The sequence below is a fragment of the Scardinius erythrophthalmus genome (genome assembly GCF_964197995.2).
Source record: "Scardinius erythrophthalmus genome assembly, chromosome: 6".
In the NCBI taxonomy this organism is placed as follows: domain Eukaryota; kingdom Metazoa; phylum Chordata; class Actinopteri; order Cypriniformes; family Leuciscidae; genus Scardinius; species Scardinius erythrophthalmus.
The window spans coordinates 4,965,553-4,984,234 of record NC_138226.1 but is presented as its reverse complement, the minus strand read 5'-3'; the positions used below and the strand labels follow the sequence as shown (position 1 = coordinate 4,984,234).

At 38.1% G+C, this 18,682-nt stretch overlaps 1 protein-coding gene across 1 annotated transcript in view; it reads right to left on the bottom strand.

Annotated features, from left to right (window-relative positions):
* Nucleotides 1-18,682, bottom strand: part of b3galt1b (UDP-Gal:betaGlcNAc beta 1,3-galactosyltransferase, polypeptide 1b) — a 71,779-nt gene that overhangs the window by 38,462 nt on the left and 14,635 nt on the right. The window contains exon 2 of the mRNA XM_081367888.1: nt 7,788-7,859. The gene's annotated coding sequence lies outside the window, so the exon portion shown is untranslated. The remainder of the gene's footprint in view (nt 1-7,787; nt 7,860-18,682) is intronic.

Here is an 18,682-nt window from a genome sequence, read left to right as displayed (position 1 = left end):
TTTTTTTTTTTTTTTACTGTATGTTTGATCACATAAATGCAGCCTTAACTGACTTGCAAAAACATAAACAAATCTTACCGACCCCAATCTTTTGAACAGTTGCTTATTTTCTTATCTGTGGAATATAAAAGGTTACATTCTGAAATATTTTCTGTATAATGAAAGCGCATGTAAATGTATGCTGAACTCCAAAAACGGTAATCCATATACATATACATATATGTGCAATATATGCACATCTTCTGCTAGTTTGCTATGTGTGATAATCAGACCAGACCTCCAGACCTCTAGCCTAGAAATCTAGACGCACCCTAGCGGCAGCAAAATGTATTTTGCAGCCAGGGTAGTCTAGACTCTAGCGTATAGAGAAGGCGGGGCAGGCTTAACATAATAAACGACAGAGTTGCGACGGTTCCCTGCTACTTGAAAACAAAGAAGAGTTGCTGCTTCTGGCGAACAGTCTTTCAAATCGGCTTTGGCGGAGACTCTGGATGACTTGGAGCTAAGTTTTTTTTTGAGAAAAGAGCAAAGAACGGCACTTAAGTCATTCTTAAAAAAGGAAGATGTGTTCGTAGTTTTGCCGGCCAGATTCAAAAGTTGAATCTATCAACTAACGTTAGCTCCGCTGTTGGGAAAACGCTCTGGTTGGTTGAAGCGCTGTCCTGTTGCGTGCAGAGTGAATTTGAAAGACACCCTCGGATTGAGCCGTGTCTATGGTGAGTTGCCAGACCTAACATCTTGATGTAGGTCTGGCTTGCCAGGCTACCAGACCTCAGTTGTTTCTCTCAAATCAAAAATAGCAACTTTAGATGCGTCGTAGCCGATTTTAAATGTCATTGGTTCTCATGAGCTTCTCTCAGCATATTATTAAAATTGTCTCCTTTTGTGAAAGTCACAGGTTTGGAACGACATGAGAGTGAGTAAATGATGACAGAATGTGATTTTTTTTGGGTGAACTATCCCTTTAACACGTCTCTCACACTGTTTAACCACATTTAGAGTTAGAGTAATTCTTTTCATTTCAATGCCTCCTTCACCGCAGTGGACTCATTATTGTTCAGATGATGCTAGTTTTCAATATGTGCACTTGAACACCAAAGGAATCGATCTGGTCTTACAAATCGACCCTGTTTTATTCAGCCATTCACTGGAATTGAAAGAGCACACAACAAACGTACTACAATAATTCATGTAAGGTTGGAAACAAATTGCAAAGGCTGTATTTCAATGCTTTGGATGTGGCAGAGAAAGTGTGAGGAGGAGTAGACACAGTTTTCCATATGGCTTTATGCATAAGAATGAGTAAATAATGACATAATTTATATTTTTGAAGAATTATTTCCTTTAGAGGCTTTAGAGGCAGCCATCAAACAGACTGGGAGCAAATGTATAATGCATTTCCGAACAAACAGAAGAGCACAGCCTTGAAGGATGGAGAGATCTCTCGCAAAGCATCTTACATCAATTTGTTTTAATAAGCCTAAAACCTCAAGAAAGTTTACTATGATCCTCTGTTACAATAATGTCAGGAATTGAACTTGTAATTGAGCAAAGTGCGACTGCCTCGTGTCAAAACAAACAGTGCAGCTCCGAGCCAATAAAACTAGTTCTTCACGGGAGATTAACTGAAATTTCACATCATGCTACAATGAAAATGTGGAAATAACGGCTAGTTTTCAAGCCAGGAATTTAAGAGGGGGAAACAAAGTAATAAACCATTATCTGCTGCAAAACAACTGCTGCCTCACTTACGACCAAATAAATCAAAGAATTAATACAGAATTTTCCTGATTGCTAAACTCAAAGACATTTTTTTACATTTCCCATTGCACATGCTCCTCTTTGGTATGCTAAAAATCCATTTGAGATCACATTTTGTGGTTCTTGCAAATGCAATCATCATGATTACCATTCCTCATATTATATCAGTGATTTGAACAAACCCTAAGTACTAAATATCAGCATGTAATTCGTCCCACACTGTTTGTGAATGATACTAGAAATCAAGACGTTTGTAAAGGAAAAGCAATCAGACTAACAAATTTCGTCTGGCAGACCTGAAAGTGCACGGCAAAACATCTCATTTGATATAGTTTCACCTTCTATCTGAAGAGCTGCTGTTATGGCGCTCTACGCTCACAGTCTGTTAAGTTAAAACATGTAAATGCATTATGTGATTTGCACAGTCGATCCCCACAAGGCACAATCACAATCACCATCATTCAATCTAGCCGTGATCTCAGACATTGTCTTACTGTAATTGGCCTGAGCTGTTACAGGCCTACGGTAATGAGTTCTGGTGATGATAATGTAATGCACGCACATGGAAAAATGTTTGAACGAAATGTATATGTCTCAAATGCGCATTGTTCTCTAAACTATCCCATCAGGATGGACACTTCCCAGAATGCCTGAAATCTGTTGGCGGAAGATGATGGCTATAATCAGCTATGTGATTAGAATATGGCTTTGATTGTGGCCGCTAGGTTTCTCTCTCTAACCTGTGCGAGGAGAGATTCTCTGGAGAGAGCTAATAGGATCTTAAGACTACAGAGAAAATTTGTGAGTCTGAACTGCGTTCCCTCATTTTCGGGCCACGTTTGCATGGAGAATGTTAAGTAGGCTTCTCCACACATATGTAGGTGGAATACGACGCACGGTAACTTCATCAAAGAGAATATTTCAGATCGGAGAACACAATGAACCTGGAGACACCAGTTGTCATCGTGATTATTAAGATACTTTGGAGTTCAAGAAGATTTATATCAAGTAATGGATGGTGAATTTCTGCTCAGTTGCAATTCCACTGGCAGATGGTCGTGTGCCATTCAGAACTGAAATGAGAATGCCTTTCCAATTCATGAATTTAAAACGAGGTAGCAAACAGGATGCAGAGCTTAAATGCAAGGAAGTAAAATTAAAAAGGAAAGAAATTCATATAACTAATTTATAATTATAACTGTAAACAAAAGTTTGTCTAGATAGATGAAGACTGTGCAGTGTTTGATAATCCAATTTCTGTATATTTACCTGTTAGACCTATGACTAAAAGACTAACTTTCAGATAGATAGATAGATAGACAGACAGATAAATATATCGATAAATAGACAGACATACAGATACATAATGGATGAATGGATGAATGAATGAATGAATGAATGAATGGATGGATGGATGGATGGATGGATGGATGGATGGATGGATGGATGGATGGATGGATGGATGGATGGATGGATGGATGGATGGATGGATGGATGGATGGATGGATGGATATGTGAATACCATTAATACTATTCTAAATATTTTCTTCTTTATTTACTGAGGCTACACTTATAGTTTTCCCCTACTTCGTGTTCCTATTATGAATGCTTATGTTAATTACAAGAGCAGTTCAACACACTTGCTGTAATCATCTGATGAGAGTGAGTTTATTTGTTTTATGGATTTATTATTAATGTCTAGTGGTTAAATGAAATACACTGATTGTCTGGGCCTTTTAATGTGACCTTTTGTAATCTTAGCTAGGGTAAATAGACATTGCTTAATATTGTAAGGGAACAAAAATACAGACAACAAAGTGTGCACTTATTTTTAATATTCATTTCTGCACAGCCTTTCACTGCTACAACAACATTTGAATGAACAACCAATTGTTTGAGCAGGGTCTATTATTGTGGTAGTATTGATTTCATAATTAGCATTGATAATGTATACGTGGGCGGTTTTTGGCAAAAACGAGCTGGAGCGCTGCATGGTGAAACTCTGGCTTATGAAACTCTTATAGCAAAAACATATCTTATAGAATCAAGTTCTCATTCTGCTCTCAACTGAACTTCAGTCCATGTTCCCAGGATTCAGGTCTCGAGAGTGCAGGACCCAAGAGAATCTGCCCTAGTCAGTCATGAATGTATTATTTATGGTCAGTGCAAATTCCTCAACATGGCTTTGGCGAGGGAGTGCTGGGTGAAGATTTGCTTTCGGGACACCAGCAACCAGCTCCATCTAGCATCATACAACTTTATAACAGTAGTGTTCTTGTCTTTGTAGTAAGTCTGGAAATCTTTACTTTTTAGATTTTTTTTTGGAAAAGTGATCTTAATCTGCTAGTCAAGCATGTAGGATTGAGCATCACAGCTTTTGATCTCACACATATTCTATACATCAAAGGGCCAAGTATTCCACTTTTTTACAGGGTTGTGCGAAATTCAGAATTTAATAATTGACTACCATCCATCCATCCATTCATCCATTCAACCATCCAACCATCCATCCATCCATCCATCCATCCATCCATCCATCCATCCAACCAACCAACCAACCAACCATCCATCCATCCATCCATCCATCCATCCATCCATCCATCCATCCATCCATCCATCCATTCATCCATCCAATCAACCATTCATCCATCCATCCATCCATCCATCCATCCATCCATCCATCCATCCATCCATCCATCCATCCATCCATCCATCCATCCATCCATCCATCCATCCTTCCATCCATCCATCCATTCATTCATTCATTCATTCATTCATCCATTCATCCATTATGTATCTGTATGTCTGTCTATTTATCGATATATTTATCTGTCTGTCTATCTATCTATCTATCTATCTGAAAGTTAGTCTTTTAGTCATAGGTCTAAATATTCAGAAATTGGATTATCAAACACTGCACAGTCTTCATTGCATAAATGATCAATTGAATGCAGATTAATCCTTATTAAAGCTACAAAAGTTATTCAGTCAAGAGCATAATGATAGCGTGATCATACAGTAGCGCAGCCAAAGGATGACAAAAAAAAAAACGGATGCTGCGTTAATTGTGTTAAATATTTGTAATATTTTTTATTTAAATTTTGACAGCCCTAATATGTTTATATATTTAAATATGCTGACATTCAATAAATAAACATTGCTGATTACATTAAAAAATAATTTGTAATTAATATTCATGAACCAAAATGATTATTTTCAGATTGCTCATACAGCCCTGTAATTTTTATTTTTTTGTTTGTTTCATTATTAGAACTCATGATAACTCAAGATAACACCAGAAGCAGGAATGTACACATGCAAGAAAAAATAAAATAAATAATTGTTGGTGCAGACGGTTGCGTATTGTTCAGACGAAGCGCACCCTTCTCAAACAATGGGTCCCTAACGTTGTTTATCCACAGGTGAAGCCATGGCGGCGTGCAGAGCACTCTAATTCAAAGTGCTGATAGCGCGCAGCTCCAGAGGACGAGAGAGAAGGAAGCAAGATAAGGGAGGATGTAATTAAGGTTTCATTGCCTTCTGTTCCCCAGCCCTGCACTCCACACACAAGATCTAACACACACATTGGCGATACGCAGAGCGCATTCACTCAGGGTAAACAGCTGGGCGCAGCTGAGTCACAGCACAAATGGTAAAGGTTACCAGGATGACGCTGATCTGAGACCAGTCTTATGGCGTCTATTTGAGGTTGGAAAAAGCAATGCTAAAATATATTAGCATGACTTACAGCCCTCTGCAGAGTGTAGATCAGAATTTAATAAAGGAGATGTATGTAATTTTAAGGTCATCTGTACACAGCACTCTTACGAACGATTACGCCTCTGCTTCAAAACCAAAGCAAAGAAACCCAGCTGAAATAAAACACACACGCCAAGAGGTACACAAGATTCATTGTGCGAGACAGCGATACTCAAATTACACGATCAATCAAACGTTTGGACACACGCACGCACGCACACACATACGCACACGTACACGCAAGCACACACTATAGTCCCTAACGCTCAAAATAATTAATTGGTTAGAGTAGAGCCAACTTAAATTACACACATTAGTTCAATCAAATGAGCTTTTATGAGTATTTAGAACTTTCTCACAAAACTGACACATTTTAAGAAATCTGAATTGTTTCATTGTTTATGTAACATATCAAGGACCTCATTGACAGATCCTGCACAACCAGAATTGCTTGAAAAATGCCGTGTCATAATTGCAATATCATACAATACTACAGCATTATATACTAAAATGGAATACTAAAGCTTGAAGTGGAAACTCATTTATTGCCAGTCATTTAGCTACCATCCTGATTGTGTATAATGAATTTCTGGTATGAAACGTCAACCCTGCTGTTTACGCTTGCCTCTCATTTTTCCTAAAGGGAGGGAGAATGAGATTTTTTGTTGCCTCAAGCCTCATCTGTCCTTTTTCTAAAGCATCCACCACCCTCCACCCCATTACATAAATTCATTTTCATCATGCTGTGACAAGTACAAGCACTACAATATAATGTAAATGGGTCAGGCTGCACATTTTTATGTCCTCATCATATTGGATAAAATAATAAACGTGCAATTTTTAAAGATGGAAATAATATTATATTTTGATGTCATTCACTACAGTATCACAATTAAGCAAACACGGGATTTAAAATATATATATATTTTTGAACTACAACTGTGTATGAAATGTGCTATATAAATACACTTGCTTTGCCTATACTATCATTTACATCATTTCTTTGACTGGTCTGAAAGTCTGGTGTATGATTTACACAAATACTACCTTGAATTTCAACAAAAGCCTATTCATTTTCAAAAAAAGTTCAAAATGTACTGCAGAAACGGAATGACCCAAATAAAGTTCTCAAATGATGAAAATTATGCACCGATTTGCTCTCTGCCTTCAGGATGCAATATTATTAAAACTCAAGCCCATTGATGAAGGCCTCAGTCAGTGGGAATATTCTAAGGTTCATTCAGAGTAAAGAACACAATAATTGTGCTTTCTCTCTGCATTTGGCCTCAGTTCTGGCGGTGAAGTAAACAGCAACCTCTCGAAATGCAAATAGCTCGGTTCTGGTCAGTGCCAGGGAGCAGAGACATTTTTGAGCAATTAAAATGCACCAAGCCAGGCAATTTCAATCCTGATCAAATTTTCATCGACCTTGGAAACTCTCTGACAATTCCAGGACATTAATGCCAACATTCTGTGGTGAGTATGAGAGTCTTTCTGTGATTTTCCTCACAATGGAAAATTGGCGTTCAAAAACTTAAATAGCAGGAAAAAATTGCAACCATGAAGAAGTAGAAGAAAAATTCTAGAACCTTTATAAAGTCGGTTCTAAAAGCAGTCTCCAGTTTATAAACAATGTTAGTGCAAAGTGTGTAAAAACATTTGGCACATTATAAATAAATCACACAGCTGATGCTCCACATACAAGCCAAAATTCTTCTGAATAACCCTGAAAAACTAATCATATTTTGCCCAAAGACAGACAAAAACTGTTAGTGAATGTTTCTGCACTGTTCATTATGCAGAAAGAACAACATGTTCTTGGAACAACATTCCAATAAACCAATCAGATTTGAGGGACAAGTTTACAGTTTATGTCAAGTTTAGACTTACAACCAGGGTTAGGTGCTTCTACATCAGTGTTATTGACCCATCATTTCCCTTCAGATTTTAGGGATAACTAATTAGATTTAGGGGTAGGAATAGGGTTAGCATTACATTTTTTGACATGAATGTTGTTCCAGGATCAACAAAATAATAACTCAGCAAAATCAGGATGTGTATTCATGACAGCCTTATTTCTCAGCATCATCTCAACTGTGTTAGACAAACTCTCCAGCCGGCTGTAAATGCCTCAGCTACTTATTTGGACATCTAGTCAGCTAGTAAAAGTCAATTCATGTGCATGCCCCATATAATGCACTTTAAAATACAGTTTTGCAAAGGAGCTTTACAAAAGAGGGAAGGACATGAAAACCTGAAGGACTAACTTGTGTCGTGCCATTTCAGCTGTGGTTGAACTGGAAACGCTTGGCTCTCATTCTCAAGTTGAACGTGTCCTGCTGTGGGGTGAAAAAAGACTTGATTGGTTCAATATCAGGTTTCACACTCATATAGACATGTGGTGTGTGCAGACATTCTGAATAGCAGTGATTTTGCTTCAGGAAAACTGGTTTCGATTGTCAGTGGCAAACTAAAACTAATACTAAAAGCAGAAACATCACCAGCAAAGTAAACACCTTCAGCTTTGTTTTTTTAATTTATTGCAGCTCTACAATGTACATAATTGACTCTTTGAATATTGCATTATTGAACTCAAAGCTTTGGCCATCTGTGGCTGCGAAAAAAACAAAACAGGACTAGAGCATATTGATGATTATAATCATGTACTCGCTCTCCCTACAGATTCCGCTATGAGCCAATGAGGATACAAGTGAATAACAGCTCTCATAACTCAAGATATTACAAAAACAAATGAAGCTTTTCATTGCTTCCTGTGAGACCTTGCTTATGTTTTCTGTGAATACACAGATGTTGTTTAAACATAACTTGTCCAGCAGCCCATCTAACAGTGTGTCCTAACCAGGAAACAATCAATTCAGCAATTCTTCTGAGATGCTGAAGTAAATTGCAACCCAAAAAAATTACACCAGTTTTTACTGGTCTCAATGACATTCATGCTTTATAACAGGTTTGATGCAACAATCAGTTTATCCAGACGTCAGCCAATTAGAAAAGTCTCGTCTCTAGATTCATTCTCTTCGACCACCACTACAGCCTTCAATAATGCATTCCAAGACAATTATTGTCAGTGTTGAAATCACCTGCTGTTTTCCCGTTGTTGTGCATTGCCTCTAAGTCAGATATTTGTCAATATCTTAGCTTTGTGAGGACAGTTTTTGCAATAAAAGGCTATAGATATTCACTTGTTTATAAGTTTAATATATCTCTGTCAAAAGGCTGTGTGTTCTGCGTTGCACAAATCAGATATCACAGTTTATCTGATTTAATTTGAATGTATTTAGCATTTTAATTAAGTAAGTGTTTTAAAGGTAAATCTTGCGGCCCCTTTGGACGTTTGTTGGGGCCCCCAGTGGGCCCCGGACTCCTGCTTGAGAAGCACTGGTATAAATTATTTTTAGACATGCAGACATTAGTCTTTTGCTGTCGTGTTGCATCTTGCTATTTGTCTCAGCCATGCAACTTCTAAAAAACAGTATGTTGTGCTCAACAACATACTTTGTTGTTTTATACAACAAGATTGCATGCTATGTCAATACAAAAAGCACCTTTTGGACCCTACTTATACAGGGCTTCCATAAGACGGACTATATACAATATTGATTACATGATGTTTTGAACATCCAGGCAAAACATGAGCGTGCAACTCATCATGTTCAGTTTTGTATGTGACATATGTAGTAACACAAAAACAAACAATCAATTGAAACTTCAGACCTTCATTTCCATAAGCCTTTCGGGACTTGAGGAACATTGCAGTTTGTCTGAATTCTGTAAGTATTTGTGTGCTTCAACAGAGAAAGTAAACAAGTAACATGCGAGAGACTAATATATCCAGTTCACTAGAGCGGTGTCTATACAAAACTCCTCTATATTTAATAAATCTTGGCATCTGCTTATGTTTCTGTGGCTGGTTTGCCTCCGTCTCTGCGGTGAGATTAAATGATGGGGGACTCCTTAGAGACGGCTTCCAGCAACTGCCTGGATCAGCATCCGTGCTGAGAATCCCACCGCAGAGACGACGACAGAACGACTGCTGAGAGATCCAGCCGCGCTCAAGTTCTGCTGTAAAGTTCTGTCATGTCACTTTGTCATATGAACATTTGATTTGCACAGACTTGAGCTTGTTAAAGTGGAAACGAGAGCTCACCTGTTCATATACACTTAGACATGCACTGATGAGGCTGCAGAAGTTTTTTTTAGCATTAGACAGCTGAGCCCTCACAGACACAACTGATTCATTCTACAAGGATTTATTTGTCTGGTGAAGCAATCACATTTTGATGGCAGAGATGGATCCAATCCAGAAGGAACATTTTATTGCTTGTCCATAGCTCATGAGACTTTCCAGTCGTTTCATTTCAGTATCAACTTCATCTTTGATGCTTCACCTACTCATTCTGAGAAATTAAAATAGACACAGATGAGTCAATTGTTGACTTAAAATTAGTCATATAAATGATGTAAATGAATATATAATATCGATGATTCCTTGATGATGAGATGCACTGCAGTAGCAGCTGATGGCCACACCAGATGCTGACTGATACTTCTGATATTGAACCATGACATGCTTTAATTGTTCACATTCTGTACATAATTGCAGCTCCTGTCTGAAACACGCTGATTTCTACAAAGCCTCTCCTCCTGAAATGCTCTGCTTGGCTAGCTGACCAAGGGCCAGATTTACTAACAGCTTGCTCCAGCGCAAACCCTCTTACGGCGTTAAAAAACTACTGTCAGAATTTACTAAAGACACGCAGTGAAAAATTAGCGCTGAAAAGGCGTGGACAGGGTTATTTTTGCGGCTGATCTTATTGCATATGCGTTTGTAGGAGTTTCCCTTTCAGACACAACATTTATGGGAGGAGAGTATTGAAATGAATCATGCAAGGTGATTTACTAAGGTTTGCGCTAGTCAATGTGCTTGTTTTTGCGCTATTATTTAGTGCCCAAAAAAAGTCTTAAACCAGATGCTACCTCCCAGCAAACATTTGGACTTTGAATGACCCTTGAAAAGACGTCCCTCCAACACGTCCCATCATGGTTGAAAAACAGCTCCAAAATGAAAGTTGAACGGACGTCCTTGTTGTTATCTGTTCTATGTTATATATTTTTACCGATTTATGCTGTCGTATCGCGACTATTTTTGGCCAGGGACACGACGTTGCCATCGGACCAGTGTTTGCTGGGCTGGTAGATTGCGTTGGTCATTATAGAAATCATCTGACTGCATCTGTGTTCCTTAATTTGTGAGTCGTCAGTAGATCACGCGCAGAACTTTACACTCCCATCGGCGCTGTTTTGCCCTGTTTAGTGTATCTGCCCTCTAGTGCGTTGTGATTGGCCAAACAACTCAAGAGTGTGTATTTATAGAAAAAAGATCCAAGGCACTCAAAAAAGTAAAAAGAAAAAAGCCTTTATTCAAACCATGGCTAAAACACTGCACACTGATGCTTTTAGGCAATCCAGCCTTCCTCAGGGGCTTTTTAACTTTTTGAACCGGAAGAAGTGCCTTGAATCTTTTTTTCTATCAATACAAGTTTAAAACCCAACCAAAGAGCACCTTCTGGGATTACTTAACAAAGGTCCTTCCAGCAAGCAGTGCTCCAAGATGTTTTCCTTGACCTGAAGAGCGTGCATCGGATATGTAATGCCCCTTACCATAATCACGAGCTACAGCTTCCAGGGCTTGTAAAGCATTTGTAAACAGACAGTTAATAATAATGTCGAGCCCAGTTCGAGTCAGATTCTGATAATGTGGATGATCAAGCCAGTCGGTCGGAACCAACTTTGCAAGCTCGACTTGAGCAGAAGGTTTCAAAAGAGGTCAGTAGTCGTTGTATATAGCCTGCGTTGTAATACTTACAAACTTTTGGGTTGTACTAGAACAGCTATATTAATAAATCCTAAACTCTATTAAGTGTCTCCGCGATATAACAACAACACTTCAATTCAATTCAAATATCTGGACATTGGTCGAGGCGTTTTAGGCTTGGTCTGGATCAGTGTCCTTTATTAAAAAACGCTTTGTGGGAGACTATGAGCTTTACACACTAAAGGAAAAGGAAAATCTTAAAAAGCATATGACTCCTTTAATAAAAACTATGCTAGTGTGCTGAACATACATACTGTGAATCATAAAGGATTAATTACACTCATAAAATTATCTTCAAAAAAAGCTATCATGAGCTTATGCAATAAGCTTAAATAGGGAAATCTTCAGACTAGAAATTATAGTTCTCCATACAGTACCAGTGCTCTCCAAATACTACTGTAATCACACAAGCTCCAGGGGTTTCTTACAACACTGACTTTTGGTCTGAACGCAATGAAATGTAAAGCCCCAGGTCGCCTTGAGCTGTGGCTTTTATCGGGAGTGTTTTATGTCAATGAAGAGAAGATCCTTGTTCTCCAGTGACCTTGCTGTAGCCCTCTACTATCTGGAATCGTGATGGAGGATGTGTTTACACTCACCTTCACTGTACGAACACCGCAGCACAAAAGCCCAGAGGAATTCACTGGCGCTCTGCCATCAGAGAAACGTGGTAAATCTTGCATGATTCCCCTCTGCCTATTTCATGCATACTGCCTTCCTTTCATAAATCATTATGTAGGGCAGGACTCGTGGGCAGGAACAATTAGTGACTCATTTAGTGAAGTCCTGGCCCACAGGAAAGAAAAAAGCACATATGAGATCTCTATAATAATACCTTGACTGGTTATGAGGTTAAATGGACTTCTGATTAAGTCTCCTTCTTTTCAGATGTTTCTCCTGAGAAAAAATTCCCCATTCATTTTTAAAATCTTGGACTTTTAGGTCTAGGAGCATATCATACACCCGGCCCAATGCAGCGCCAGGCGCGACGCAAGTGTTTTTTGCTAGTTTCAGCCCGACGCAGTTATCTTTTTCACGTCTTGCGCCACGTTGTTTAAATAGCAAATGCATTTGCGCCTATTTGTGCGTCCATGGGAGTTCTGGTCTGAAAACGAGGAGTGTTCAGGCGCATTGTTGGCACATTGCTATTTTGAGGAACTGAAATAGACTGCGCCATTGACCAACTGAAACCTGGTCTAAAGTCAATGGTAGTTTGCAGTATTTTTTTATATGAGTTTTATATGATTTTTATAATATGAGCCTATAGGCGAGTGCACAACATGCGTACACTTTGCTTATTACACACACAGGGATGCACAGCAGCACACAAACATGCCAAATATTAAAAGTAAAAGGATTACAGTGTAAAAGATTAATATTGTGTAAATAAAGATATGGTGAAATCCGGGTTGTCCCGTAGAGCAGATCCGTTTCCTCTCTGGAAAAGCGTTCAGTCTTTCCGCTTGCAAATTCTGCCATGTAAATAGCGAATCCGCAATGCCGTGAGCGCAACTGGCTTTTAAAGGGAATGGGAAATTACACTCTGATTGGTTTATTGCGCATTACGCCTAAAACACACCCATTACTCATTAAGAGAATAGGACAACCCTTTTAGACCATGCGCCGTGCGCACCGACCATTTTTCACGGTGTTAAACTATAGCAAATTTTCGGACACGGCCTAACTGCACTTGTGCTGTGCACTTTAGACCATACGCTTAGATGAACTTCAATTCCCATAACCCATTGCCTGGACTCATTATGTTGTGATTAGGTTCAGCTTGTTAAGCCCTGCCTATAAGCCCTGTGTTTTTAATCATTCTTTGCGAAGTATTTGTGTTACACTGCAATTCTGAGCATTATCCTGGTTTCCTGTGTCTTGTTTTTTGATTCTCTGCCTGTTATTCTTTTTGCCTGTGTTTCTTGGACCTTGTTTTATGTGGATTGTTTGCCCGTGTGTTAGACCTTTTGCCTGTTATATGGATTACGATTCTGGATTGTCCCAATAAAGCTGCATTTGGATCTTCAAGTCTCGGACATTCAAACAAAGGGTGTTTGGATGTCTGAGTTTGTAACACAAAGGGGCTTGGATGACAAAAAAAAGTTTTTGAATCGGTAATCTAAGCTAATAATGCTAATCAAATTCATTGTTTAGCTCTATTTTCTTACTGTATGTCAGTATTGTATTGTCTCACTGTGTCATTGATGACACAAACAGGAGGAGGCAGATCAAATCAAGCTTGGGTTTAGACCAAGCAAAGACTGAAGCTTCACTCTTTTATAATTGCATTATTGTTCAATAAAATCCCACAAAGTAATCTGTTTCTTACAAAATGGAGAGAAAAACCATACGATCACATTCAGGGGTGTGATTTATTGGTGCAAATTTGGATCCAGTCTAATCAAAGAGTGCAGAGTTTGTTCTGCTACCTGCTGTCTACGGGCCAAATCTAATACAGGCCACAGCAGGCTGCCCGTCTGGATAAAGGCTTTTGTGAGTCTGACTGCATTGAATAAAAGATGTCAATTTTCACATTCAGTTCCTATTAATACAAGCTCAGGACTTGGAAACCCTTTTCCCAGTACAAATCATCATAATGTAGGCCTATTTCAAAAGAACACTTACTGGCACTACATAGAGGAACTTCAAGACATGCAATTTGTTGGATTTGTTCACACTGCGCACAAATATGATCTGAATCATTTTATAATGTCATGTCAAGTTAAAAATACTACAAAATGCACCTCACACTTTGTGCCATTTCATTGCATCTAAATGCAGTGCAAACTTCCCCTCATTAATGCATCTGATAGTAGTTTGGTGAATACGAAACCAACCTAAATATACAGTACAAAGCTTCTTTTCCCTGATGATTTGGAAAATATGTAGATTTCCAAACCTATTTGTCATCCAAACCCCTTTGACTTTGAAGTACCCTTGTTAATATTTCAAGCTGATATTTCAATAATTTAACAACAAATTCGCATTTTCACGGTTCTCTGATGTTGGTGAATGGAAACAACATAAAATATTTCATTCATGTTTTGATTGTTATTTATTATTTATTAGTTTAGTCATACATTTTTGCTATTTAATTAATTATTAGCACAATTAATTATTAATAAGAACTGTTGGGGAACAGTTGCCTATCAAAACCCGAACCCGAACAGTAGGTGTGCGCTAAGGCATTGTTCTCAGTGACAATTTTGAAGATATGAACAAAGAAACATGCTTTATGGGGACATTCCATATATGCAATTTTATACTGTACAAACTGTATATTCGATTCCCCTACACTAACTCTTAAACCTACCCATCACAGAAAACTTTTAGCTATTTTAGATTTTCAAAAAAGATCATTCTGTATGATTTATATGCTTGTTTCCTCACGGGGTCCAAAAAAAATTTTCCTCACAAGGTCAAAATTTACTGGTATTACTATTGTGGGGACGTTTGGTCCCCATTACGTAGGGAATACCAGGACCACACACACGCACACACACACAGAGAGAGAGAGTATTATTCTCTTTCTTTATAATTGTCCAGTCTATTTCTGACTTTTTCACCTCATGCGTCTAACTAGTGGAGTTCAAAAGTCTGAAAATCTGGGATTCAGTCTCTAATTTACTGTAAACCTGGAAATAAACAAACTTCTTCTGCAGAACATTTTTCACAAATGTTGTTGAAAATATGTACGTCTTGCTAATGTTGCTGAAGGACACACAAAATTGTCAGTTCATCATCAAGGCTCTTGCTGCACTGCTGTGGAAAGACTATTATGGAAAAATCACTGAAACAGATCAAAACAAAAACATCCAACCCATGAATACATATTAAATGTTTATGCTTTTATTACTTTACATTTGAACATAGATATATTGCCTGTGCCTATACGGTTGCATACTAGGGCTGGACGATATAATATTTGCAATAAATTCACTGTAATTTGCTAGGTAACATTGTGAATATCACTTCTAATGTGCTTTCTGTGGTTCTATTATAGTGTTTAATGTTGTTTTAATAGCATTTCTGATCTAAACTTCAGAAGCAAAAATAGCATACGAACTGATCAATTTGATTAATTCTCTGTCTGGTTCAATGAATTGATTCAAAACTGTTCACTCTCACTCAAATACTGTTAATGGATGTCTATAATTGGCATTTTTCATGCATCAAAATGTTTTAGTAGAAATAAATGTAGGTAAATACTGCTGTTTATTACTATGTGCTGTTCTATTGGTGCATATCAAAAACAGTGTGGAAATCATGCCTTGATAATTCGACTGTATTTCCATGTACCTTAGTCCCACAGCAGTGAGGAGCCATTGAGTTCAGTGTGAGTGGCCGAGCACACTTCACACCAGTTTCTCCTTGCTTTTGATTGATAAAGAGCATTTCCATGAGCAGATGGCCAAACCAACTGCACAAGGCCCTGGGTAGAGAGCTGCGCTTCAGCATTCGGGGCATCTTACAAGACAAAACCCTGGAGGAAACAAACACTCTCTGTTTCTCTCAAGCACGCATGCAGAGCACATACATGAGGAGGTGACAGAGAGTTGCTCACGAAGACACAGGAGGCCTATCATCACTCAACAATACCTTACTGTGAGTGGGAGGAGTGTGCGTTTGAGACAGATGCTTTCATGTGCCACAGAGAACACAGTGTGAACGCTAAATACGGCATATACTGAAGGTATGTGACACGATGCTTAGCGATCCCAATTCACAAATGAATCTCCCTTTTGAGTCAGTTCTTTTTAAAGAATTGCTCACACGTAGGTGAAATGTACTGAATCTGTTTTACTTAGCTATAACGGGGATGTATCACAGGCTTTATTTCTGTCATGACAATTCTGTTTAGCATGGTAACGGATATGACAATGTTTATATGTCTGGTCTTGACGGAATAGATCTGCTACACTCCTGATGCTGTTGGTTATTGCAGCTGCTACTGCCAATACATACACAACACGCTGCTGTGAGCAAGTAAGACACTCTGCTGCTGTACAATATTGCATACATGAATTACCCGTAGCAGATCTATACAGGTGGAGCTGGGGAAGGAGGAGGGTTTCTGAAAATACTTGAGAGTGAGATCATTGGCTACTGATACACCAGGAACCAATCAGCTGTGTCCTATAGAGAATGTGAATGCAGATTGAGTTAAGGACCTATCAGCCTGCGCCATCTCGAGTTTCACGACAGAATTTTGTATAAATATGAAATATTAAAAATAGTCAGTAAATTGATTTGTTTATTTGAAAAACATCTCCAAAAGAAGTACAACAAAAGTTGATGTGTAGCCTACTTATTTACTTTATATAAAAAGTTTGGGGTCAGATTTTTGTTTTTATAATATTATATTTATAATAATAATTTTATTCAGCATTAAATTGATTAAAACTGACAGTTTTTACGAAAAAAATTGTTTCCAATTTTTTTAAACAATTTTAATAGATTTAAATAGACATAAAAAAAAGATACTTTAAATTGTTATAATATTTCACACAAAACCAAATTTTTAAACCACATTCACATAACCTCTGACTCTTCTGGCAAAATCAAACAATTGCCTCAAAACCATTTTATCTGTGCTCAAAATCAAACAATGCTCATACACACAGCGAGTCAAAATTATAAACACTACAGATCATTCGTTAGACACTGCATCAAAAAATGGAGAACACACAATCCAAAAAATATATATTGTAACAAAGTAAACACATTTTGCAATTACGTAAAAAAGTATAGCAATGACAACTTACAGTAGTAAGGTGAATAAATTGTATACTGTATCCACTGGAAGTATAGTGCTGTACTGAATATTGAATAGTAGGCCTACCAAATGTCTGTATATTCAGCACTTGCATACTGTGAAAATACAGTGACCCAACTGCAAAAGCCAAAAAGGTTACAGTAAAAAACTCTAAATGAAAAGCATGTTACAGTAAAGTACACTCAGAAGAGTTGTGCAACCGAAAAATCTATGTCAGTGAGAGAGATTTTATTCTGCTTCAGCATCATGTCTTCATGTTGGTCCGGCCGGAGGAGTTTCTCCACATCTCAGACAATGTCATCTTTGCAGACAAAGGGAAAAGCCCTAAAGCAGATCCAGCCTTGACAACATTCTCCACACCTTGCTCTTCCTCGTCCTCTTCCTCTTCCTGCTTGTTCACCTCCTCTTACACATCCTCCTTCTCTCCCTCTTATATAGTTTCCATCCATTGTTGGTATCGACATTCAGTGCAACATTTTTGAGTACATTTTGGGACTATGAACTGACTTGTATTATGTACAGTTGGTTTGGTCGCATCATTAGAAATAAGTGTGAACAGTTTTGAGTCGTTGTGTGTAAACGATGACAGCCGTGTTGCAGTTGTGTTTAACTTTCGCCTACCTGTGTTTAGCATTTTGAAACATTAAGTGCATCACAGTGCAAAATGTGTTTTAGTGAGTGAGAATGTATTTAGAGGTTTGAAAAAAGAGTGCATGAGATTTGCAAACAGTGTTTTAACTACCTGATCTTGTTTAATGTTTTACAGAAAGAGTGATTTGTTCATTGGTTTAGACTATTGAGAATTTGGTTCAGAGAATGGGGTTTAGTGTTTTAGCAATTCAGAAAAACTGTAGTATGTATATAGTATGTATAGTATTTAGTATGTATGTATTTTTGATCAAATAAATGCAGCTTAGGAGAGCAAATGTCAAAATTATGAAAAAAGGTTTCTTACAAACTAAGCTACGATTTCAAGCTACAATTTCCATCCATTTTTAGAGTAACTATAACCTTTTTCTGAAGGATAGTTTTGAGTGTAAATTCCATTTAGTAGTATAGTGGATTATCTTGCTACACTTTTTGAGCAGTTTGCCAAACACTGAGAGAACATGAAACGGGAGGAGAAGACAGATTGAGAGGAGACGAGACAAGACTAGACACGATAAGAGAAGAGGATACAAGCAGAGAAGAAGACAAGGTGACAAGAGAGGAGAAAAGGAGAGGCGAAAAAAGAAATGATCAAATTACCCTGGGAATTAGCATCTGATACCATGAAGAGAGAGACAGACAGATGAAGAGAGACACACACACACACACACACACACAGCTCTGCCATGATCTGCAGCAGATCCATTCATCCTCCTTCCGAAGAAACACTCCACACTCAACCTGCTACAACAAAATCAACGTTCACCTTATTCTCAGCCTAAAATGGTGATTTATGCACAGCCGAGAGAGAAGAGAAGAGCTTGCATTCAAATGCAGACAAA